At 44.3% G+C, this 18879-nt stretch overlaps 1 protein-coding gene across 1 annotated transcript in view; it reads right to left on the bottom strand.

The window, feature by feature from the left end:
* Positions 1 to 6463, bottom strand: part of LOC126144520 (glutathione S-transferase 1-1-like) — a 38161-nt gene extending 31698 nt beyond the window's left edge. The window contains exon 1 of the mRNA XM_049915496.1: positions 6389 to 6463. The gene's annotated coding sequence lies outside the window, so the exon portion shown is untranslated. The remainder of the gene's footprint in view (positions 1 to 6388) is intronic.
* Between the last annotated feature and the right edge of the window lie 12416 nt (positions 6464 to 18879).

Raw genomic sequence — 18879 nt, 5'->3', positions numbered from 1 at the left:
AGACCTTTGGAGAAAAGAGAACCACTTGTATGAATATCAAGAGCTGAGATGGAAAACCATTTCTAAACAAAGAAGGGAAAGAAGAAAGGTGGAAGTAGTATATAGAGGGTCTATATAAGGGCGATGTACTTGAGGACGATATTATGGAAATGGAGAGGACGTAGGTGAAGATGAAATGGGAGATACGATACTGCGTGAAGATTTTGACAGAGCACTGAAAGATCTAAATCAAAACATGGCCCCGGGAGTAGACACTATTCCAATTCCAAAGAAAGCAGGTGTTGACAGATGTGAAAATTACCAAACTATCAGTTTAATAAGTCACGGCTGCAAAATACTGACAAGAATTCTTTACAGACGAATGGAAAAACTGGTAGAAGCCGACCTGGGGGAAGATCAGTTTGGATTCCGTAGAAATGTTGGAACACGTGAGGCGATACTGACCCTACGAGTTATCTTAGAGGATAGGTTAAAAAAAGGCAAACCTATGTTTCTAGCATTTGTAGACTTGGAGAAACTTTTGACAGTCTTGATTTGGATACTCTCTTTCAAATTCTTAAGGTGGCAAATGTAAAATACAGGGAGCGAAAAGTTATTTACAATTTGTACAGCAACCAGATGGCAGTTATAAGAGTCGAGGGACATGAAAGGGAAACAGTGGTTGGGAAGGGAGTGAGACAGGGTTTTTGCCAATCCCAGATGCTATTCAATCTGTATATTGAGCAAGCAGTGAAGGAAACAAAAGAAAATTAGGAATTAAAATCCATGGAGAAGAAATAAAAACTGAGGTTTGCCGATGACATTTAATTCTGTCAGAGACAGCAAAGTACTTGGAAGAGCAGTTGAACGGAATGGACAATGTCTTAAAAGGAGGATGTAAGATGAACATCAACAAAAGAAAAAAAGAGGATAATGGAATGTTGTCGAATTAAGTCGGGTGATGCTGAGGGAATTAGATTAGGAAATGAGACACTTAAAGTAGTAAAGGACTTTTGCTATCTGGGGAGCAAAATAACTGATGATGGTCGAAGTAGAGAGGATATAAAATGCATATTGGTAAAGGCGAGGAAAGCGTTTCTGAAGGAGAGAAATTTGTTAACATCGAGTGTAGATTTAAGTGTCAGGAAGTCATTTCTGAAAGTATTTGTATGGAGTGTAGCCATGTATGGAAGCGAAACATGGACGATAACTAGTTTGGACAAGAAGAGAATAGAAGCTTTCGAAATGTGGTGCTACAGAAGAATGCTGAAGATTAGATAGATTAGATGGGTAGATCACGTAACTAATGAGGATGTAATAAATAGAATTGGGGAGAATAGGAATTTGTGGCACAACTTGTCTGGAAGAAGAGATCGGTTGTAGGACATGTTCTGAGGCATCAAGGGATCAGCAATTTAGTATTGGAGGGCAGCGTGGAGGGTAAAAATCGTAGAGGGAGACAAAGAGATGAATACACTAAGCAGATTCAGAAGGATGTAGGGTCCACCAGTTACTTGAAAATGAAGAAGCTTGCACAGGATAGAGTAGCATGGAGAGCTGCATCAAACCAGTCTCTGGACTGAAGACCACAACAACAAAAGTTTCAATAAATCTGTCAAGAACTTGTTGAATTGATGTCCCACAGCATCGCTGCGTTATTGATGAACCAACACGCTATTAAGCAGGAAGTTATAATATTTTGGCTCTTCATAGTATTTGGCAAAGCGCACAGACAATCAACAGAACGTCACTCAAGACAATGCACCAAAGCTGGGGCCCGCCACGCACACAGTACAATAGAAAAAGATATTCTAGTAGTGTAGTGCGTACACCAAGAGCATTTATAGGCCGAAAAACCAATTATTGTTAGATAGTAACAACATACAGTATCTAGGAGTAAGCGTGCAGATCAAAGTGGAACGGTGACATAAAACCAGTTCTAGGAAAAGTACGTGTTAAGACTATCACAAAATTACCCGGGAAAGCCTTAGCATACAGTGATCAACCATAACATCTACTATCCATATATGTCCACCCATGAGACAGCAGCGTCACCTGGCGAGGAATGACTGCCTCAGACACGCGCACGGCTCACGTAGCATCAGGGAGGGTGCTGTCCTTGTGAAAACTGGGCAAAGGGCGCGATCTGTCTGAGTTTGACCGAGGGCAGATTGTGATGGCCGGAGCCTGGATACGAACATTTCGGAAACTGCACAACTTTTGGGGTGTTCGAGGAGTACTGTGGTAGGAGTCTTCAACACGTGACGAAACCAAGGTGCAACTACACTCCTGGAAATTGAAATAAGAACACCGTGAATTCATTATCCCAGGAAGGGGAACTTTATTGACACATTCCTGGGGTCAGATACATCACATGATCACACTGACAGAACCACAGGCACATAGACACAGGCAACAGAGCATGCACAATGTCGGCACTAGTACAGTGTATATCCACCTTTCGCAGCAATGCAGGCTGCTATTCTCCCATGGAGACGATCGTAGAGGTGCTGGATGTAGTCCTGTGGAACGGCTTGCCATGCCATTTCCACCTGGCGCCTCAGTTGGACCAGCGTTCGTGCTGGACGTGCAGACCGCGTGAGACGACGCTTCATCCAGTCCCAAACATGCTCAATGGGGGACAGATCCGGAGATCTTGCTGGCCAGGGCAGTTGACTTACACCTTCTAGAGCACGTTGGGTGGCACGGGATACATGCGGACGTGCATTGTCCTGTTGGAACAGCAAGTTCCCTTGCCGGTCTAGGAATGGTAGAACGATGGGTTCGATGACGGTTTGGATGTACCGTGCACTATTCAGTGTCCCCTCGACGATCACCAGTGGTGTACGGCCAGTGTAGGAGATCGCTCCCCACACCATGATGCCGGGTGTTGGCCCTGTGCGCCTCGATCGTATGCAGTCCTGATTGTGGCGTTCACCTGCACGGCGCCAAACACGCATACGACCATCATTGGCACCAAGGCAGAAGCGACTCTCATCGCTGAAGACGACACGTCTCCATTCGTCCCTCCATTCACGCCTGTCGCGACACCACTGGAGGCGGGCTGCACGATGTTGGGGGGTGAGCGGAAGACGGCCTAACGGTGTGCGGGACCGTAGCCTAGCTTCATGGAGACGGTTGCGAATGGTCCTCGCCTATACCTCAGGAGCAACAGTGTCCCTAATTTGCTGGGAAGTGGCGGTGCGGTCCCCTACGGCACTGCGTAGGATCCTACGGTCTTGGCGTGCATCCGTGCGTCGCTGCGGTCCGGTCCCAGGTCGACGGGCACGTGCAACCTTCCGCCGACCACTGGCGACAACATCGATGTACTGTGGAGACCTCACGCCCCACGTGTTGAGCAATTCGGCGGTACGTCCACCCGGCCTCCCACATGCCCACTATACGCCCTCGCTCAAAGTCCGTCAACTGCACATACGGTTCACGTCCACGCTGTCGCGGCATGCTACCAGTGTTAAAGACTGCGATGGAGCTCCGTATGCCACGGCAAACTGGCTGACACTGACGGCGGCGGTGCACAAATGCTGCGCAGCTAGCGCCATTCGACGGCCAACACCGCGGTTCCCGGTGTGTCCGCTGTGCCGTGCGTGTGATCATTGCTTGTACAGCCCTCTCGCAGTGTCCGGAGCAAGTATGGTGGGTCTGACACAACGGTGTCAATGTGTTCTTTTTTCCATTTCCAGGAGTGTACATCCTTACTTCGTGGGATTCTGCGGCAACCCTCATTACAGACGTCGCAGGTCGTGGGCTGTGCAGACTTGTAGAACAGGACAGGCGGCGAAGTGTGGTGGAACTAACATCAGACTTTAATGCTGGTCAGGTTATAAGTGTGTCAGGACACGCAACGCACTTAACACTCCTAACAACGGGCTTCCTCAGACGACGACCCATGCATTTGTCAATGTTAACACCACGACATCTTCAACTACTACTGAAATGTGCATATGATCATCGGCACTGAACGCTCGCACAGTGCCAGACCACTGCACGGTCCGATGAATACCGAGACCTCCTTCTTCATGTCGGTGGGAGGGCGCGAATCTGTCGTCTTCCAAGGGAACAGCCCCTTGACGCCTATACTGCCAGACGGAGACAAACTGGCGGCGGCTCCATTATGTTTTGGGGAACATTCGCTTGGCCATCCATGGGTCCGGAGGAGCTCTTACAAAAATAGCTCTGAGTACTATGGGACTTAACTTCTAAGGTCATCAGTCCCCTAGAACGTAGAAATACTTAAACCTAACCAACCTAAGGACAGCACACACATCCATGCCCGAGGCAGGATTCGAACCTGCGACCGTAGCGGTCGCGCGGTTCCAGACTGTAGCGCCTAGAACTGTTCGACCACCTCGGCCGGCGGAGCTCTTACAAGGCACGATGACCACCAAGAAGTGTCGTACAGTGGTTGCAGACCACGTATACCCCTTTATGACGATCAAGTTGCCTGCCGATAGTGACATTCTTCAATAACAAAATGCCCCATGTCACAAGGCCAGGAGCGTGATGGAGTGGTTCGAGGAACGTAACGGCGAATTCCAATTGATGCGCTGGCCACTCAACGCGCCTGATCCGAACGCGATCTAAGACATCTGGGAAGTGGTTGAACGTGGCGATAGAGCTTACTGCCCCCTCCGCGGAATTTACGGGAATTAGGTGACTTGTGCGTGCAGAAATGTTGCCAGCTCCCTCGACCGACCTACCAAGGCCCCTCTGCTTCCATGCCACGACTCGTCGCCGCTTTTATCCGTGTCAAATGTGGAAATACCGGCTATCAAGTAGATGGTCATAATGTTCTGGCTGATCAGTATATTAGTCCTCTTTCTGTTTGTTCTTGAGTATCGCGTCTCCTTATCAGGTGCGAAGAGTGGTATACTGTTAAATATCCGTGAACGTACGTCCTAGCATGTCAGAATATATACAGAATGAGCATAAAGTTTTTCTTTGGTTACCTATATTTGTTTCTAAGGAAATATGCTACATACAGCTATGTGGCTCGTTGCAAATGGTAGCGCAATGCATAAAGCTATTTTACGAATACACTTCCACACATATTTCCGGTTTTTCTGCAAATGGTAGCTTAGCTCATGGATGCTGTTCTGCATGTGCTCTGACAGCATCTGATTCATTTTTTTCTATTTGTTGTAGGTAACATAATTCAGGAGTTATGCTGTGGCAATGGCCTCTATGTAGGAGGGAGCCGGAGCGGCCGAGCGGTTCTAGGCTCTACAGTCTGGAGCCGTGCGACCGCTACGGTCGCAGGTTCGAATCTTGCCTCGGGCATGGATGTGTGAGATGTCCTTAGGTTAGTTAGGTGTAAATAGTTCTAAGTTCTAAGGGACTGATGACCTCAATTGTTAAGTCCCATAGTGCTCAGAGCCACTTGAACCATTTTTTTAAGGAGAGAGCCCAACGTGTCTTCTGGTTTCATGAAACACGGTCGCCTCTAATAGTGCAGCGACTGTTCTGAAGTGCCTGTGGTCAAGCTCTGTCAGATGTGAAGAGCATGAAAAGATGGTACGAGAAGATTAGAGAGACCGGCAGACTAAGTGACAAAGCAAGTGCCGGCTGAATTGGTGTGAGTGACGACACTGTTGATACCGTGCGTACAGCTTTTTAACGCAATCCAAGAAAATCGAGGCGTCGTGTTTCCGGAGAAACAGCCATACCTCAGAGCGCAGTGATGAAGATTTTACACAAACGGTTGCATTTACGTGGATACAAGGTGCCAACTCCTGAAAGCTTGCAGCCAGATGATAGGTCTAGAAGTTCTGAGCTTGCTAGGAAAATGCTGGAAGGAATCTATGCAGACAATGAAAGCGACTTTTCACATCTCCGGGAATGTAAACAGGCACAATGTGCATATACGGGGTCCGGAGAACGTACAGATATTGCGATGCAGCAGATAAGGGACAGACCAAAACTGAATGTTTGATGTGGCTTAATGCACTAGGCCGTTCTTTTCCACGGTCGTTTTCCCGGGCACCCTTCTCGAACAAGCAGAACCAAGCAGAAATTATAGTGGTACAAAAAGTACGCTCCGCCAAATACCGAAAGATGATATGTGGAGCAGAGTTGCAAGGTACTCACTACTCCAGGTAGCTGGTATCAAATGTAAACAACTATCATTGATGTTGTTTCCATATTTGGTTACTTTAGAAAGACAAATGCTTAGTAATATTAAGTGAGTGAAACGGTAATATCGAAAAAAAATTCTGAGTATTCCAGCAGTTTTACTGATACGCGAATATTGCGGTGACTTCTCTTACGACACGTGCAGAATTATTCCTCTTCCTCGAGACAGATTTTACAACACGCTGTAGGCGAAGAGACCAGCTATTTCACTGCCATACAGCTTTGGTGCGTACAGAATGACATTTGATGCGTTACTTACCAGGCGTGGTCAGCGTAGCACTTACTGCCTGTGGAGGCAAGTTGCGTCTGTAGCGGACTTGTCGGCTGCTACTGGTTTTATGTGAACGCAGCGTCAAGGTCACTCAGCGAGCGCCCACAGCGGCGGTGATAAGGTGCGCTCGAAACTTGCTTATCATGCCGGCTTGTTCTGCTCTGTGGAAAGCCCGTAACTCATCTTACAACCCGCAACATTTCCTCTGTGGCCGAATAGCCCATGACTTGTATTCCAACCTGCTCCTCAAAATGTTACTACTCACTTCCTGTACTCTCTTGCTTGAAACTTTCGTGGCTCTTTTTTTAGGTTTAAGATTACACCTGCGAAACACAGAAATTCATTGAGTCAGGACTTTACTTTTACACGTTTACTCACATTTTCACTCACGGATTCACAGCCACGAGACTGGCTCTGTGGCTCTTATACTTGTCGTAGCATCCATAATGTGCGCCTATTAAAAGACAAGGAAATTGCTGCAGTTGCTGGATACTGAAACATAACGCTAGTAGTAAGGGCACTGATAGCCCTGCAGGACTTGAAAAAAGCATCTAAGCTCTATCCACTCATATAACTGAGTGCCAAGTATGACCTATAGAGAGGATGATCCAGTACTTTCCGTCCGATGCGCGCACTGCTTTAAAATTAATGTATAAACTTTGACGCCATATGTATTTTCTTATGGACTTCAGAGCTAGTGGTAATAAGTTTTCGAAGCTCGTGTACATAAACTTGTATTACAACCGCAAGTTGTACATCAAAGGTACGGCGAATACGTACATTTTCCTTTAGTGTCTAATTAATATCTTAGAATAACATCTAATTAGCCCGAGCCAAACCGTGAAGATGATGTGACCTATGAACAAAAGTTTCATAGACTCAAATCCAATTGTAATAGGAAAAAAAAGATATAAGAAGAGGCCCAAAGAGTAAGAAATATCAATAGAAATAAAAACTTACCAAGAACAGGATTTTATTGTTCGGAATAATCTGTATTCCATTCATGAGATACAGTAAAGATGTAACTCTGTTGGTTTAATGCCAGTCAGCAGCAATCATTGTCTTGAGTTAATCTTGCAGTTGGTGTACACAAAGGATATTAAATGTTTCTTACAATTTGTTTCATATAGTTCTTATCCTTGGTTACCCTACAATTTTTCGCTTCTGTCGCTGCTTCCATTGACAAAATAATTATACCTGAATGTCAAATCATGTATCTTAATAAACTGCCCATTCGTATAGCTGAGGTTTTCCGTTGACCTCTTTCCGTGCCTATTTTTTCTTACTTGCTCTGTATACATTGTTAACACGGTTCCGTGAAACCATGTTTCAAATTATCATATTTGCTTTTTGTGTTAGAACCTCGAAAAGAGCTGCACTTGGATGATGTAAACAAGTCGAATTAAATCAGGTGACGCTGAGGGACATAGATTTGCAACTGAGACAGTGAAAGTAGTAGATGAGTTTTGCAGTTCCGGTAGCAAAATAATTGATGTAGGCAGAAGCGAAGAGGAAATACGAGTAAAATACAGATTGATACAAGGGCAGGAACTAATATAAACGTAAATATGTGTCTTATCTGGAAGTGTTTGTTTACTGCCATAAATTTTTTGTGTTATATAATGTCAATATAAGTGCCCATTTCTTCGATATGAAACATAGAAGCAGTTCGATACTGAAAATTTGAACGTAAGTTCAAAGAAACAAACTCATTTAAATAATTTGAGTGATTACACAGTAAATTACATACTCGAGAATACATACTTATGAGTACTTAGTAACTTGAGAAAGCAACAGGCTTTGGAGCACCATAAATTCTAGGAGAGACTGGTTACGCACAACGTTTCTAGCCAGTGGCTACAGCCATAAGTCGATAAACAAAGCCCTGTAGACGAACACAAGCAACAAAGATAAGCAGGAAACAGACAAACTGCAGCCAACAGTGCGCTTACCCTATGTGAAAAACGTTACTGACCGAATAGGCAAACACCTTCGCCGCGTTGGAGTGCAGCCTGTCTTCCATAGTGGTCGTAGGATACAGGATGTGCTAGGCTCCACCAAAGTTGGTGGAGTCCAAAGCGCAGAACTCGCCGCATCTCACAGGGAACTTTGATCAACCATACGTCCGTAACGGGAATTTTCGTCACACATAAATCGTACCATTACAAAACCCTAAAGTTACAATATCTTTCCAAGGGTGATTTAGGTTGTCGGATTCGGTCTTCAGAATGGGTGACTTGCAAAGCGGGATGAAAACAGTGGTACCCCTATGACGTCCTGTTCGATTTCTATGTAAGTGGAGACGCCAGATATGAGCTGTCATTGGTTAACTTCGTCGTAGGCGGATGGAGCCTCGAAACTGATGGTTTAACAGGGAATGTGGAGTTCCCAAGCAAAGACAAGGGGTAGCGTGCTTGGTTAGTAATCAAAATGTCCTCGGTCCCGGGTTCGAACATCGCCGATACTTAAATTTTGAATAAAAATTATCAGCATTGGCGACCGAAACTTCCAGCATGAGATCTACGGCCTTGTCAAAGGCGGCGCAGGAGAGGACGTAGGTTCAGGGCACTCTCTTGCCCATGGGGCAGTAAGCAGAAGGATTCAAAAGGCAATGGAAACCACTGCATTAAAGACACAGGTCATGTGGCCTGTAATTGAAAAAGTGTCATGATGACCTCTCCTTTGGCAAAAAATTCCGGACTAAATCCCCCATTCGGATCTCCGGGGGGGGGGGGGGGGAGGGGGGACTGCCAGTGGCGGGGTGACCATGAGAAAAAGATTGAATAACCAACGAAAGGATAACGTTCTACGAGTCGGGGCGTGGAATGTCAGAAGTTTCTGCGTGCTAGGGCAACTAAAAAATCTGAAAAGGGAAATGCGAAAGCTCAATCTAGATGTAGTGGAGGTCAGTGAAGAGAAGTAGAAAGAAGACAAGGATATTTGGTCAGATGAGTGTAGGGTAATATCCGCAGCAGCAGAAAAAGATGTAGCGGAGGTAGGATTCGTTATGAATAGGAAGGTAGGACATAGAGTGAGTTACTGTGAACAATTCAGTGATCGAGTTGTTCTCATCGACAGCAAACCAACATCGACAATGATGGTTCAGGTACACATGCAGACGTCGCGACCATAAAATGAAGAGATAGAGGGAGCAGAAGATACTGAACGTGTAATTCAGTACTAAAGGAAGATGAAAATCTAATAGACATGGGGGACTCGAATGCTGTTGTAGAGGAAGGAACAGAATAAAGGGTTACGGAAGAATACGGGATTGGTACTTGGAATAAAAGTAGATAAAGACTAATTGAATTCTGCAAATATTTTCAGGTAGTGATAGCGAATAGTCTGTCCAACAAGTACAAGAGGAAGTGGTATACTTGAAAAAGGCCGGGAGACACAGGAAGATTTCAGTTAGATTACATAACGGTAAGAGCAAGATTCCCATATTAGATATTGGATTGTAGACGTTCCCAGGAGCACATACGGACGCAGATCACAATTTAGTAGAGACGAAAAGTTGGCTAAAATTTGTGAGACTAGTGAAGAAGAATCAGTGCTAAAGATGTGGGATATGGAAGTACTAAGAAATGAAGTTCTCTAAGACTATAGACATTGCAATAAGGAATAGTTCAGTAGGCAGTTCATTTCAAGAGAAATGGACATCTCTAAAAAGAGCAATCACGAAAGTTGGAGAAAGAAACATAGGTACAAAGAAAGTAACGGAGAAGAAACCATGGGCGACAGAAAAAATGATTCAGTTGATCGACGAAAGAAGGAAGTACAAAAACGTTCAGGGAGATTCAAGAATACAGACATACAGATCACTTAGGAATGAAATAAACTGGAAGTGTAGGAAAGCTAAGGCGAAACGGCTACATGAAAATTTGAAAAAATCGTAAAAGAAATGATTGTCAAAAGGACTGACTCAGCATACAGAAAAGTTATAACAACCTTCGGAGAAATTAAAAGCAAGTGCGGTAACATTTAGAGTGCAGTAGGATTTCCACTGTTAAATACAGAGGATAGAGGGTATAGATGGAAGGAGTGCACTGAGGGCCTCTATGAGGGGGAGGAATTGTCTTATGACGTGATAAGCCGGCCGTTGTGGCCGAGTGGTTCTAGGCACTTCAGTCTGGAACCGCGCTGCTGTTACGGTCGCAGGTTCGAATCCTGCCTCGGGTATGGATGTGTGTGACGTCCTTAGGTTAGTTAGGTTTAAGTAGTTCTAAGTTCTTGGGGACTGATGACCTCAGATGTTAAGTCCCATAGTGCTTAGAGCCATTTGAACCATTTTGAACCGTGAATATCAGGAATTCGGCGAATCATCAGATCTCCGAGATGGCTGCGGCCGGAAAAAGATCCTGCAAGAACGAGACCAACTATGACTGAACCAAATCGTTGAGCGTGACAGAAGTGCAATTCTTCCGTAAATTGCTGCAGATTTCGATGCTGGGCCATGAGCAAGTGTCAGCGTGTGACCATTCAAGGAAACATCATCGATATGGGCTTTCGGAGCCGAAGGTCCATTCGTATACCCATGATGACTATACGAGTTTACGCTTCTCCTGGGCCCATCGACACCGACATTGGATTGTTGATGGCTGGAAACATGCTGCCTGGCCGGACGAGTATCGTTTCAAATTGTATCGAGTGGGTGAATGTGTATGGGTATGGAGACATCCTTATGAATCCATGGGCCCTGCGTATCAGCTGAGGACTGTTCAAGCTGGTTGATGCTCTGTGATGATGTAGGGCGTGTGCAGTTGGAGTGATATGGGACCCCCGATATGTCTAGATACGACTGTGACAGGTGACGCGTACGTAAACATCCTGTCTGATGACCTGCGTCCACTCATGTCCATTGTGCATTCCGACGGACATGAGCAGTTCCAGCAGGACAATGCGACACTCCACACGTCCAAAATTGCTACATATTGGCTTCAGGAACACTCTTCTGAGCTGAAACACTTCCGCTGGCCACCAAACTCCCCAGACATGAACTTTGTTGAGCATATCTGGGATGCCTTGCAACGTGCTGTTCAGCGAGATTTCCACCCCTGGTACTCTTACGGATCTAAGGATAGCCTTCCAGGATTCATGGAGTCAGTTGCCTCCAGTACTACTTCAGACATTAGTCGAGTCCATGCCACGTCGTGTTGCGGCAATTCTGCGTGCTCACTGGGGCCCTACACGATATTAATCAGGTGAACAAGTTTCTTTGGCGCTTCAGTGTACAAGAACCAAGAGGGAACAATAAAAGTGGAAAACTAAGGAAGAAGTGCATGAAAAAATGAAGGGTGTAAGACAGGGATGTAGTCTGTAGCCTCTGCTATTCAATCCGAACGTCGAAGAATCAATGACGGAAGTTCAAGAGTAGGATTAAAATTCAAGGCGGTTAGATGACAATGTTGAGATTCGCTGATGACATTGCTATCTTCAGTAAAAGTGAAGAAGAATTATACGGTCTGTTGAATGGAATGAACATTCTAATGAGTTCAGAATATGTATTGGAGTAATCTGAAGAAATATGAAAGTAATGGAAGGAGTGAGGAAGTTCTGTTCAGAGTCGGAAACGAAAGGAATACATTGAAAACACTGACAAGAAGAAGGGCAGGATGATAGGACCTGTCTTAAGAGCCGCGCGGGGTCCGCGTGGTCTGAGCTACCTTGTATCCTTCCGTGCGGCTTTCTCCGTCGAGTCCTCCCTCTGGCATGGGCGTGCGTGTTGTCCATAGCGTAAGTTAGTTAGATTAAGTAGTGTAGGGACCGATGAAATCAGCAATTTGTTCCTATAAGAGCTTACCACAAATTACCAAATTTTCCTGTGTTAAGACATCAGGGAGTAATCCAGAATGAGATTTTCACTCTGCAGCGGAGTGTGCGCTGAAATGAAACTTCCATGGTACTAGAGGGAGCTGTAGAGAGTAAAAACTGTAAAGGAAGACAGAGGTTGGAATACACCCAACAAATGAGAAAGGACGTAGGCTGCAAGTGCTACTCTTATCCCTGTTGACAACAGCCGATTGTATTCTGTGTCTGTACCGTCGACTGTTACTCTAATTTGTTATGTTGAAGCGCTTGTTCGTGAAACCTGCGGCGTTACTTTGATCGGTAGCAGTTTGCTGTTTAATAGTTCCCACTGTGATAGCATCACACCTACTTCTAAGTCGTCAGAGCGCCTGAAATATCATTTCAGTATAAACTTAGACTTTTCTTTTATATTTAAGAGAGATACCTTTGGAGGTACACTCTCAAGACAATTGGTCAGCGCTACTATACCTTATCGACAAGGGTTTGCTACGGTCAGCTGGCGAACTCATTGCTCAATGTGACAGATCAGTATGGATCGTGCTACTGCGCATATTAATGACTGACACAGTAAAAGATATATATTGACTCTATCCTAATGGTACCCAGCTCCATTTCGGCTCCTCTAGCTCGGGTGTTGCTTGGGATAGCTGCAGAATAGACTCCTCGCTCCCTTGGCTGGTGCCGTCCGACCCGCTAACAAGTCCCTCTTCTAGTCCCCCGTGTTCTACTCGTATTTGGGACTTCGCCCACCTCCAGATGGATGGCGGCTACCTTAGGTACGCTGTCTGTACCCCTTTGGAATGGAATAAACCTCGAAATATTTTTGTAGATTTCTGCGGTACTCACTTTCGAACTTAACTATCCTAGAGTCCACAAAAAATCCATCCTTAGCCCATCCTATACAGACTGCCCCTTAAGTATGTTTACAGGTGTATGAGGTCCCACTAACCAGTCACTAATTGAAGCAATTCAGAGGCGGGCTTTTAATTTGTTACCTGTAGGTTCAAACAACACGTAAGTGTTACTGAGGTGGTTCGAGAATTCAAATGGAAATATGTGGAGGGAAGGTGACGTTCTTTTCGAGAAATTCTATCGAGAAAATTTAGAGAATCGGAATTTAAAGTCGACTACCGAAGGATTCTACCACCAGCAACATATATTGCTCGTAAAGACCGCGATGATAAGATACGAGAATTTAGGGATCATGTGGAGGCATATAGACAATAGTTTTTCCCTCACTCTTTTTGTGACTGTAACAGGAAGTGGTTAGTAGTAGTACAGGGTACCCTCCGACACGCACCGTACGGTGGCTTGCGAAGTATCTATATAGATGTAGACGTCGGCCCACATTTTGAGGGAGAACCGCACTTGGTGATGAGATGAAACAGTTTCTTGTGGGATTTCATATATATATATATATATATATATATATATATATATATATATATATATATATATATATGTTGATTGTCGAAATTTATAATGTCATCTCGTTTGAATTGTGCTTCATCTGTGAATAATACTAAGGCACGAAAGTTGGAATTTGTAGCATACCGCTGCAAGAACCAGAGTCCCCCTACATACTGAATACCATTGTTGCTGCTGCAACTATCTCCATACCGTCGTTGGAGTAGTATTCACTTGCAATACCAAAGTGCCAACAGAAGGCGTCGCATGCACAAAATCCACGATCTATTCACCTACTATTTGGACTATAGAGCTTTGTCGACCCCTCTGGAAATCAGGAGATATAAACTTCTCACGAGCGCGCAGACGACGATGTCTGGACATCTTCGGTGCGAGTCCTCTCCAGGTACAGACTACGAGCAAGCGGAGAAATTTCGTCTTCCTTACCCTACAGAAAGTACACTTCTGCCAACTTGAGTTCATGTCGAATATCAAACACGTAGCCTCGAAAGGAACTGTCGGTTCAATATTTTCTGTCACGGCATCTACATGTGCGAAGGAATGCGTTTGGGGAATATCACCATTCTGAAAACTGTAACTTCGACGCGCGTTGTAATGAACTATGGTCATTGGCTACACATGGGGAATGCATACCTGAAATTACGCCCCCAATCTTTGAAACACACTGCACAATCTTGTAAAATCGGATTGTCTTTCGAAAAACAAAAACTATGTACTGCTACAGATTTGTGTGCCGTGCGTTTGGAAAAATATTGTAATGAACTGTTTTTATTGTCTGCATATTGGTAAAACACACCTAAAGTTACTCCCTCTGTTTTTGAAATACACAGTAAAGTCTTATAAAATCGGACTGTCCTTTTGAAAACAAGGCAATGAATTCCTACAGATATATGTTTCGTACAGTTTCCTACAGTTTCTATCTTCTTTCACGTAAAAGATACTATCCCATGAAACTGAAGGAATCGTAGAATTGAATCGTATAATTGGGGAAGAAAGCTTCATTCTACCTGCTTTTCACTGATTATGTTAACTGAATCGTAGAATTTGCCGTTTTTTCTCGTCGAGTTTCATTACGTCTCGTGGTCGTGAGGACCACAACATCAATGACTATGGAATATGATCTGAGGGAAAGATGGCCGGGAGTTCAGTTTGATCGTGGCGCAGTGCAAACGCCAGTTTGTGGCGACTGTGAAAGCCTCACAGGCAAGTGAGATTTGTTGCGTCGGTGTGGCCGCGAAACTGCCGGCCCTCGCCGCTAACGGAACGGACAGCTGGAGAGATGGCTGTCGGTCGCGCCCTCACTTGTTTAGCGGACCCTCTGCCCAAAGGAAGCTCCCAGGGCTATCGGAACGATCGGAACTCGCAAGAGATAGATATCTGCCTATCCGAGCTACCGTCACACGGGGAAACATAACGTCCAAAGCTAAACAAACACTAATCAATGATGACATGCTGTAAGGCGTCCGGATTTTAAGGACCTTACATGACCTTGATCCATAACGACAGGACGATACAGTATGAGATCTTCAGAAAATAATAATTATATCATATCAACAAAAGGCAATTGCAGTTAATCTCATGTACCAGAAACTAACAAAACAATATTTACCAATATATGGGCTGGAATGAACAAACAAGTTAAAGCGAAACGCATTTTGGAGATGAACAGAGCAGCTGGTTAATGATATTGTAAAACTCCCGTTTAGCAGGGGAATGGCGAGCTAGCTTCAGCGCAGAAAGGGATAAGGCAAGAACAATACATTATTCCTTTTAACGTAAATAAGGCCAGAACCGAGGATAAATGGCTGCATGTCATTAACAGGGCTAGGCTGCGACCCAGCAAGAAAAATACGTTTATTACCCTCTAGCGAGACAGTGATTGGCTGAAGCCATACTTGGCGACACAGACGCCATACGGTGGGGAGATCCCCATTGTATAAAAGCATTTTGAGACCTAAAATTTCTCTCTCTCTCTCTCTCTCTCGTCTCGTAGCAGACCGCACAAGTGGTACGTGACAGCAGCTGTGATTTTTGTTATGATTCGCACCTGATATTAGCTGCCTTACAGGGCCAGGGTCACATTTATTTAGAATGTCTGTTTGACACCCTGGGCTTGAGGAGACAGTTCAGATGTTTTGTCCATTTGCACACTAAGTGGTAAGCTAAGGTTGCACACATTAGTACACTCACTGTGCAGATACAAAGGTAGGACATACAACAATGTCATGTAACTTCCTGGCAGATTAAAACTGTGTGCCGGACCGAGACTCGAACTCGGGACCTTCGCCTTTCACAGGCAAGTGCTCTACCGACTGAGCTTCATGAGCACGACTCACGACCCTCAACATTAAATACAGTCGACGTGTGTCTATAGTACTAACGTTTTTGCGTAATAAGTGTGCGTGCGCTCAGAAATGCATTCAGTTGCTCGAAACCTATTGATGCCCCCGACATATACAACTCATGTTATTGTAAATGAACCAGTCTGAAACACGTGTATGTCGGCTGTCAATTTCAAACAACGAGCATGCTACAGTATTTGCCCAATCAATACAAAGCACATTTGTGATAGGTTCTCAGACACACAGTATAATGGCAGCTTCCAGATTTGCTCACTTCATAAACTTATTTATTTATTACGTGAGAAATCAGAACTTGCGAACACGGCAAATGCACTGAATAAATTGGAACATGTGCGACTTATGTCACTAAATAGTAGGACAATTGTAGCGTTGGATGTGGGGTAAACCCTACATTTATATGTTTACACTATTGCAACGATATTGTTGTCATAGACTGAGAAATTATAGTTTTAGGATTGGAACAAAATTCTGTTTTAAAGGGAATTCAGGTACTACATTAATTTTGCATATGAGAGCCTAATTTATGTAGCAGTCTTTCAAAAATCTCTGCTTTGGCTGCACCTCGCTTCGTTACAAGATTCAAGTATAATGTGGCGACGACGACACGCGATTCTGGTATTAGACTATTCTACATTGAAAATTATGTCTCCAGTGCGATTACTCCTGTACCGTCGCAGCTGTCGTCTTGATCTTGATGTCTTGGGACTCAAACTTCCAGTGTGTGCACATTTTTAAGTAAACGGAACTATTTATGGAGTATATTCCACAGTCTATACAATGTCCTACTGCGTGACACCCTCGAAACAATTTCAGCCTAATAATTGATTCAACATAGTTCATGGGTTTCTTTAAGTCGTCGAAATATAGGAACCTAATATCGTGCATACATATTGTTTCACCGGAGACTCGCCGATTTGCGTCCATTGAAAACGCAAAAGTTGTTTTAGTTCATTCTCGCGTGACAGCGGAGTACACATTTAACAATTTATATAGCATTAATCACAGTCTTCCTAGAGATCACACTAAGTGGTGTACAAATTGATTTAAATATTTCATCCGTTTCATCCCACGAAGTCCCCCCATCAGGTCAATAATCAGCGTTCCCCACGCCATAGCCGTACCACTCGATTGTTCAGTTTCGATAGTCGAAAACAAGTTTATCTGTAGCGAAGGTAAGGATACATTAACACATTTTAAGTCACCATATGGTGTGTGATCGACCGTGCATAGTCTTTCATTTCTCTTCCAGTCGCGGATGGCATGCGAGAAAGTGGCTATTGGTGTCCATTTGCATGAACCCGAATTTCTTTGATTTTAGCGTGTCCCCTCTGAGGAAATAGTACGATTACTGATTCGTTTTTAAATGATATGCTTAACATGACATGTGCCGAAATACCTGTCATAATGACATTTGAATATTATGCATTAAAGCTGAAACAGGACAGAGCCTTCACACCTGGTACCAAAACACGTCCTGTCTTTGGTGTGTAGGTCTACATCTTTGAAACAAAATAAAGTTTAATCACTTTTCTTCCGTGATTGTCAAGTTATTGTAGTGCTCGAAGTGAAAAACATCAACAATTAAACATAACGGATTCGCCGAACTGATGAGAAATTTGGAGCTGCACTTGTGCCTGGTGAGATGGCTGAAAATGAAACTCCACTAAGACTCGAGGTGGGGTTTGCTGATAAATGGCATTTTTCAACGTCCTCCATAAGTAGAAGTTTGGATATGTTACTGTTATAGTCAAATGCACTTGGGTCAAACATTACCACTGCAGTAGTTGCTGTTATGAAGCGGCTTGCTCAGAGGGTCAAGTAAGGTTAGGAAATAGCTGTGGAAAAAATTGAAAGCAACATAGATTAGGAATATTTTACAGTGGTTTAATGATAGAAATTACACAATACCTGGAGTATGAAACTGTGGATGGCAATATCGTTCAAAGTTCACGTACACTGATCCATCTCTAAACACTAGTATAGCCCAAAATCCACCTAACGACGACTAACATCACTTATATAATGTCTTGTTTGGCTCTTTTTGGCGGAGGTTGTAGATGAGTCTTGAGACATTCTCTAAGACCTTGTCCTGGTACTGTCCGATGATTATCTTGAGGTACTACACACTGAGTGGAGCTCTGTGTCTGCTTATATTCACGTTTGGTCGATGGATGTCCCGTTGGGAATTACTTACGTGGCGTAAGGCAGATGATTAATATACACTACTGCCCATTAAAATTGCTACACCAAGAAGAAATACAGATGTTAAACGGATATTCATTGGACAAATATATTATAATAGAACTGACATGTGATTACTTTTCACGCAATTTGGGTGCTTGGATCCTGAGAAATCTGCACCCAGGACAACCACCTCTGGCCGTAATAACGGCCTTGATATGCCTGAGTATTGAGTCAGAGCTTGGATGGCATGTACAGGTACAGCTGCCCATGCAGCTTCAACATGATACCACACTTCATCAAGAGTAGTGACTGGCGTATTGTGACGAGCCAGTTGCTCGGCCACCATTGACTAGACGTTTTCAGTTGGTGTGATATCTGGAGAATGTGCTGGCCAGGGCTGCAGTCGAACATTTTCTGTATCCAGAAAAGCCCGTACAGGACCTGCAACATGCGGTCGTGCAATATCCTGCTGAAATGTAGGGTTTCGCAGGGTATAGCCACGGGCAGTAACACGTCTGAAATGTAACTTCCACTGTTCAAAGTGCCGTCAATGCGAACAAGAGGTGACCGAGACGTGTAACCAATTGCACCCCATACCATCATACTGGGTAATACGCCAGTATGGCGATGACGAATACACGCTTCCAACGTGCGTTCACCGCGATGACGCCAAACACGGATGCGACTATCATG

Source organism: Schistocerca cancellata, chromosome 2, assembly GCF_023864275.1.
Source record: "Schistocerca cancellata isolate TAMUIC-IGC-003103 chromosome 2, iqSchCanc2.1, whole genome shotgun sequence".
Classification (NCBI taxonomy): domain Eukaryota; kingdom Metazoa; phylum Arthropoda; class Insecta; order Orthoptera; family Acrididae; genus Schistocerca; species Schistocerca cancellata.
Note: the sequence above shows the minus strand (reverse complement) of the source record. Positions and strands in the feature narration are given on the sequence as shown.